This window comes from Oncorhynchus nerka, unplaced genomic scaffold, assembly GCF_034236695.1.
Source record: "Oncorhynchus nerka isolate Pitt River unplaced genomic scaffold, Oner_Uvic_2.0 unplaced_scaffold_1837, whole genome shotgun sequence".
NCBI lineage: Eukaryota > Metazoa > Chordata > Actinopteri > Salmoniformes > Salmonidae > Oncorhynchus > Oncorhynchus nerka.
The window spans coordinates 57094-64939 of NW_027039486.1; the positions used below are offsets into that span (position 1 = coordinate 57094).

Sequence of the window (7846 nt, forward strand, 5' to 3'; positions counted from 1 at the left end):
CATTCTCCTTCAACCTCCCTCATCAATGAGCTGTTTTCACCCACAGGATTGCGGCTGACTGGATGTTTTTGTTGTTGCGCCATTCTCTGTAAAACCTAGACACTGTCGTGCGTGAAAGGAGATACTGAATCCGGCGAGCCTTCCTCTGACGATCATACCACCTTCAAATTCAGTTAGGTCACACCTTTTGCCCATTCTAATGTTCGAACAGTAAATGATTGTCTCAATGCCTGTCTGCCAGCTTTATATTGCAATTGACGTGACTCACTGTATAAGTACGATCCATTTTCATGAACAGGGTGTACCTAATAAACTGGCTGGTGAGTATATGTATGGAAGGTTTCATTCAAATCAAATGGTGTGCTGTCAAAAAGTGATGGAATTTAAATGGATTTACCCTAATAGACTGTTTTAATTTCCCATGGAACTTTAAACAATGCAATGGTTGAAGCCAAGCAGAAGCTTTATAAACTTTATTCTTAGCTGGAACATGACATTTTGAATTAAAATTAACTTTACTCTATGAAGTATGTTCGACTACTGTGGTCTTCCTTTGCAATTAAATCTAAAAGGACATTGGAATCAGCCTATGCACCGATCAAACAAAATATAATAATGTTTGTGTGTCACTAATTTCTGGGATTGGTTATTATGATGGTGCATTTAATGGGTTTCGATGCATATTAGCTTTTTTGATTGAGTTTGTCCCACCAATATTTTCATGTTCAAATCACCACTGCATGTCAGACCCGGATCACAGCACACAGCTGGTGAGGTGAAGGGTTGAGGGTGAACCCCAGTAATGGTGTGAGGTCCAGATCATCCTCTGTTACTCCAGGAGGAGGAGAGAAACGAAAGCGCTGCAGGAGGGAGGTGAAGAAGAGGAAGAGCTCCATCCTGGCCAGACCCTCCCCAGACACACCCTACGACCTGCGAGAGAGACCAAAGATACAGAAAATAGCATGAAGTCTGTCCAAAAGGATACCAGAATTGTTCTACTTCTTGTAATGAAATTGTGTTTTATAATCTACCTGCAGAAAAGGCCATGAAGGCGTCCCTCTTGACAAATCCTCCCTGCTCATCCAGAAAGTGTGAGGGGTTAAAGGTGTTGGGGCTCTCCCATTCGCTATCATCCTGTAGGACCGACGTCAGTAGAGGAATCACAGACGTCCCCTGCAGTAAGGGTGAAGCATAGGACCCCTTATTTTCAGAGTAAAAGTGATGAAACGTTGTTTAATAGGAATGGATTGCAACTTCAGGCAGAAATATACACTTATGGCATGCCCATACTCCAATATTTCACAATAATGTGTTGGGATCTGGATGCCGTGTTTTTGCATCCCAAAAATGTGGAATCCTTACCGATATCATGGACAGTTATGGTTTGAGAACATTCCAAGATTTGAAAGATACATACACATTACCAGGCAACTCCTTTTTTCTATATTTACTACTAAAGTCAGCTATGCTGGTCTACAGAGTCCCTTGGGAAACCCAACTACCAAACCTTACAGTGATAGATTTATAAATACACTATCTGGGCTCCCAAATGGACTGATCTCTATAATATATAAACAACTTTTGGAAAGCTTATATTCTGAGCTAGCCATTTAAACAGTATGGTCCACAGATCTAATTCAATCTGAACAATCATTTAACTGGAACAGAATATAGATGTCATGTATACTCCCTCTCCGGCGCACTAGGTCACCAGGCTGCTCATTATTATATACACACACCTGTCACCATCATTACGCGCACCAGCACCTCAGACTCAACTGGACACCATCACCTGCCTGATTACCTTCCATATATTACTCCCTTTGGTTCCTTCCCAGGGGTTGTTTCTGTTTCATGTCTGTGTATTGTTTGTTCTCGTTTTGTAATATGTTTAGTTTATTGATTAACTCCCTGAACTTGCTTCACGACTCCCAGCTCACATGTTACAATAGAAAAATATGACCTTGGCATCCTGTAATCACAACCATACATTTATACAGGCGGGGTGGGAGACATGGTTTCCAGGTGGGGAAGGAGGATGCGGGGTTGGATAGGGACTGAAGGGGGGAATGGATTGGGCTTCTATTTGAATGCATTTCTTTTATTGTTTTTTGAACCTGTAACTTCCCTTCAGGAAAACATACAATTTGAAGTTGGTCACAAAATAAACACAGAGATTTGGATATCCAGATATCTGACCTTTTTGATGAAATATCCCTGGAAGGTGACATCTCGGCTGGTGGTGTGAGGGATGGACATGGGTATAATGTTGGCCAGTCTCTGGGTCTCATGGATCACTGCATCAGTGTAGGGAAGGTTCTTCCTGTCCTCTACCAAGGGCTGACGACTTCCTATAACCCTGCTGATCTCCTCCTGGACCCGGTCTGAGACAGAAAGGAGGGAGGGTTGGAGTTACTACAATGAAATGTACACTGAGAATACAAAACTTTAAAAACACCTGCTCTTCTTTCCATGACAGACTGACCAGGTGAAAGCTATGATCTCTTACTGTCTCTTGTTAAATCCACTTCAATCAGTGTAAATGACAGGTTAACAAAGGATTTTTAAGCCTCGAGACAATGGAGACATTATTTAACTAGGCAAGTCAGTTAAGAACAAATTCTTATTTACAATGACGGCCTACCAAAAGGCCTCCTGAAGGGACAGGGACTGGGATTAAAAATGAGTAAAATATAAATATAGGACAACACACACCACGACGAGAGAACACAACACTACATAAAGAGAGACCTACCACAGCTTGGTACTAACATTATTGGCCTCAGACAACAGCACAAAGGGGAAGGTAGAGAACAATACATCATGCAAATCAGCCACTGTCAGTAAGACTGTCCATGATTGAGTCTTTGAATGAAGAGATTGAGATAAAACTGTCCAGTTTGAGTGTTTGTTGCAGCTCGTTCCTGTCACGTTCTGACATTAGTTCCTTTGTTTTGTCTTTGTTTTAGTATGGTCAGGGCGTGAGTTGGGGTGGGCAGTCTATGTTCTTTTTTCTATAATTTGGGATTTCTGTTTTTGGCCTGGTATGGTTCTCAATCAGAGGCAGCTGTCAATCGTTGTCCCTGATTGAGAACCATACTTAGGTAGCCTGGTTTCACCTTTGAGTTGTGGGTGATTGTTTTCTGTTGAGTGTTTGTATCTGCACCAGACATAACTGTTTCGGTTTCGTTCGTTCACTTTGTTGTTCTTGTTCAGTGTTCCATTTCTTTATTCAAAATATGGACACTTACCACGCTGCGCATTGGTCCGATCCTTGCTACTCCTCTTCAGATGACGAGGAGGAGAACCGTTACAGTTCCAGTCACTAGCTGCAGCGAACTGAAAAGACGAGCGACCCAGGGATGTGTGCGCTTTGGGGACCTTTAACAGAATGTGACTGGCAGAATGGGTGTTGTATGTGGAGGATGAGGGCTGCAGTAGATATCTCAGATAGGGGGGAGTGAGGGTTTTATAAATAAGCGTCAACCAGTGGGTCTTGCGACATGGATTGTGTATGCGTTCCATTCAGAGGTTGAATGGGCAAGATAAAAGATTTAAGTGCCTTTGAATGGGGTATGGTGAAGGTGCCAAGCGCATCGGTTTGTATCAAGAACTGCAACGCCGCTGGGCTTTTCACACTCAACAGTTTCCCGTGTGTATCAAGAATGGTCCACCACCCACAGGACATCCAGCCAACTTGACACAACTGTGGAAAGCATTGGATTCAACATGGGCCAGCATCTCTATGGAATGCTTTCGACACCTTCTAGAGTCCATGCTCCAACGAATTGAGGCTGTTCTGAGGAAGAAGTTCCTAATGTTCCTAATGTTTTGTACACCTTCATTAACCAAGCCATCCTTGTCTAGTTTCATAATATATTCTTCAATTTGGCCCTTTGCCAAGGTTTATAACTTGTAACACCATTAGTGCTTTACTGTTTCATGTCTGTGTGTCACAGGTGGCACCTTAATTCAGGAGGACGGGCTCATAATAATGGCTGGAATGGAATCGAAAACATGGTTTCCATATTTTTGATACCACTCCATTCCAGCCATTATTATGAGCCGTCCTCCCTCAGCAGCCTCCTGTGGTGTGTGTGTGTGCGTGCATGTGTTTGTGTTTATATCAATCCTTACCCTGTATATGGGGGTACTTGGCCATTAGCAGCAGACCCCAGCGCAGGGTTGTCCCGGTGGTGTCGGTACCAGCAGCAAACAGGTTACCAACACTAAATACCAGGTTGTCGTCATGGTAGAAAGAATCCATATTGCCAGATTCCTAACAGAAACAAACCCTCAGATGACATGAGTTATGTACAGTCAGTCTTTCCTCAACTCTTAGCCAAGAGAAACTGGCATGCATAGTATTGATATTAGCCCTCTGATTACAATGAAGAGGTAAATGTGTCATGCTGTTCTGGGCAGATTAAGTTGCCCCTTCTTTTGACTGGACAATAATTAAGATAAGATCAAACTAGAGCTTGCTTTGTGGAGAGTGGTGCTTCTACACCTGCATTGTTTGCTGTTTGGGGATTTAGGCTGGGTTTCTTTACAGCACTTTGTGACATCAGCTGATGTAAGAAGAGCTTTATAAATACATTTGATTAAAAAAAAGCAGAGCATCGATTTATCACAAAGTCCTCTCCTCATCTTTACAATCATTGAATCAATATGTTCTGACCATGAGCGTTTACAATCTAAAATAACACCAAGTAACAGCCACACCATTAATTACCAGATTCAGCTGATGTCCAGAACAGGGAATGATTTGTATCAATACATTGCTTCATTTTGGAGATGTTCAGGACCAGTTTTATTACTGGCCACCCATTCTCAAACTGACTGCAACTCTTTGTTTAGTGTTTCTGTGATTGCTGACAAGTTGAATCATCAGCTTACATGGACACAGGATTTGTTTAATGCCAGTGGCAGGTCATTGGTAAAAATAGAAAAGAGTAGACGGCCAAGAGAGCTGCCTTGCAGTACACCACACTTTACATTTTTAACATTAGAGAAGCTTCAATTAAAGAAACCCCCCTTGGGTTCTATTAGATAGATTGCCATATTGTGGATTCAGAGCTGAGGTTGAAAAGCCATAACACATAGGATTTTTCAACACGTTATTGTCACTAATATTAAAGGCTGCACTGAAATCTTTTATTATACATTTCTTTAAACCAATCATCAGTCATCTGTGCCAGTGTATGTTGAGTGGCCTTCTCTATAAGCATTCTGAAAGTCTTCATTTGTTTACAGAGAAATAGCATTGTATTTGGTCAAATACCATTTTTTCCAACAGTTTGCTAAGAGCTGCCAGTAAGTTGATAGGTTGGTTGTTAGAACCAGGCCTGAGGACAAACACTTATCAGATTAAAGACATGACAGTTGTCAATCCCAGGAGGTTTTTCATTATTGATCGATAATCATTTCTTCACCTCTCCCACACTAACTTTACAAAATGAAAGAAAAGCATTGTAAGTTTGAATTATGTGTTTTTTTTATGCATGAATATGATGGCTCACTGTTTTGCTGGCATTTCCTGCTTAACTTCATTGGCATGGTGGCAAATGTATCATTAAAATAATTGGCAGCATCAAATTGTTGTGATAAATAAGCCATCTGATTCCATTTTAATAGAATTAGTCTTTCTGACCATAATTTCCTTTTATTTATTTAACTAGGCAAGTCAGTTAAGAACAAATTCTTATTTACAATAACAGCCTACTGGGGAACAGTGAGTTAACTGCCTTGTTCAGGGGCAGAACGACAGATGGTCAGCGACCTGGTCAGCTCGGGGATTCAAGCCAGCTACGTTTCAGTTACTAGCCCAACGCTTTAACCACCTGGTTACCTGCAGCCCCAATTTAAAGTACTCCAAAGTCCCCCCCCATCATTCTTTATATCCTTGATCTTGGCTTCATAATACAGTGTCTACTCTTTGTTGAGTTCACTGTTGTATTCGGCACATGTGACAAATACAAAATATTTTCAAATCAAATGAAATTGTATGATCTCATACACTATTTTAGTCCCATCTTTTAGAAGCACAAACTATAAACATTTGTTTTATTTAACTAAGCAAGTCAGTTAAGAACAAATTCTTATTTACCATGACGGCATACCCCGGCCAAACCCTAACAATGCTGGCCCAATTGTGTGTCGCCCTATGGGACTCCAATCATGGCCGGTTGTGAGCCAGCCTGGAATCGAACCAGGGTCTGTAGTGATGCCTCTAGCACTGAGATGCAGTGCCTTAGACCTCTGCGCCACTCAGGAGCCCCCATCAAGAATTTCACACACATTATCGGGATACTGACAGTTAGAACATGGTGGCCTATAGGAGCTACACTAAAATAGGCTTTAGAGGAGGCAGGTGAACCTGCAATAACACGAGATCCTCTATAAGCATTTCAGGGATATGGCTCTGAATATGTACAGCAACAACTCCCCCATATGCATTCCTGTGTCTTCTGTAGATGTTATATCATTGTATTGCTAATGATGTATCAAATGCCTTATCGACGTGAGTCTCATAAATGGCTAATATATGAATACATATCTGATGTTAGCAAGTTCATTGTATTAACCTTATTTCTAAGGCTACATGTATTATTCATATGGGCTATTTTTAGCCCTTTCCTGTGTAGCTTATCAGAGATAGAAATAATATGGAAAATAACAAAAAAGCAAACAAAACAGATAATCAACACATTCTTTTAAATCAGCTTGAGGAACTGTTTTAGTGTTTGAGTCTGAGTTTACATGTGATTCTACTGATACAGAGAACTAGTTAGATCCTCCCTCAGCTGGCATTCAGTCATATACGTCATTTAAAATAAATTATGTTGAATCGACGTCGAATAGATGTTGAATTGACGTCTGTGCCCAGTGGGATGTTAGTGTTGGACAACTAAAGTTAGTTGTGTTTTTCGGCAGTAAAGTGAACCACAAGGTGGCGTAATAAGTCATATAAACCCGGCAGTTTTGTTCCTGGATACTGATTATCCGAATGTCTTGGTAATTTAGACAATATACCACGAGTGTGGCGCAAAATTACTCGTCTAGTGTTCTAATTATGTTGGTAACAAGTTTATAACACCAGCAAGGCACCTCTGGGTTTTGTGGAATATGGCCAATAAACAAGGACTGTATACAGGCACTACACTTCGCGTCATGCAGTGCCTTAGCTGTGGTAAATTAACCAGATACCACACCCCCTCGGACCTTATTGATTAATTCTGTATAATCATACTGAGCAATATTAATGCAACACTTTGTTATGAATGAGTGAGATGCAGATTCTGCATGAAGTCTTCATACCTCCAGGGTCTGCTTTCGGACGAGGAACGAGTCCACAAAGCCTCTACACATATGAGGGTTCAGAGTCTCCTTCAGGCCCCTCACCAGCTCTGTCACCTCCATCTTCATATCAGCAATATTCTTTTCAGACGTGTCAGGTTGTTTATCCACGGACCCAACCAGGGAAACATGTTGTACATCTACACAGAGATTCAGGTAGAATACACATAAAACAATATTATATTAATTATAACACACCACAACTATGATTAGATTATTAAATGCATAAATTCAAATGTGATACACATATGCATAAATATGTAATTATTAGTTGTGAGCACCAATAGTGATATTCAATATTATTTGATATCGATTTGAGCAAGGCATATTGTAATGTCGGTTTATTATTTTTACTATTGTTAAGGGTGTGTACTGGAGGTGAAGTCAGGTGCAGGAGAGCAGAGTGTAGTGAACAGGCACACTTTTATTCCGGTCCAACGAAAGTACAAAAGTACATAAATGTGCCCAAACACGGAACATAGACAAA

At 40.9% G+C, this 7846-nt stretch overlaps 1 pseudogene; it reads right to left on the reverse strand.

Annotated features, from left to right (window-relative positions):
* Positions 1-458: 458 nt before the first annotated feature.
* LOC135567757 (cytochrome P450 2K1-like) lies at positions 459-7465 on the reverse strand (annotated as a pseudogene).
* Positions 7466-7846: the final 381 nt, after the last annotated feature.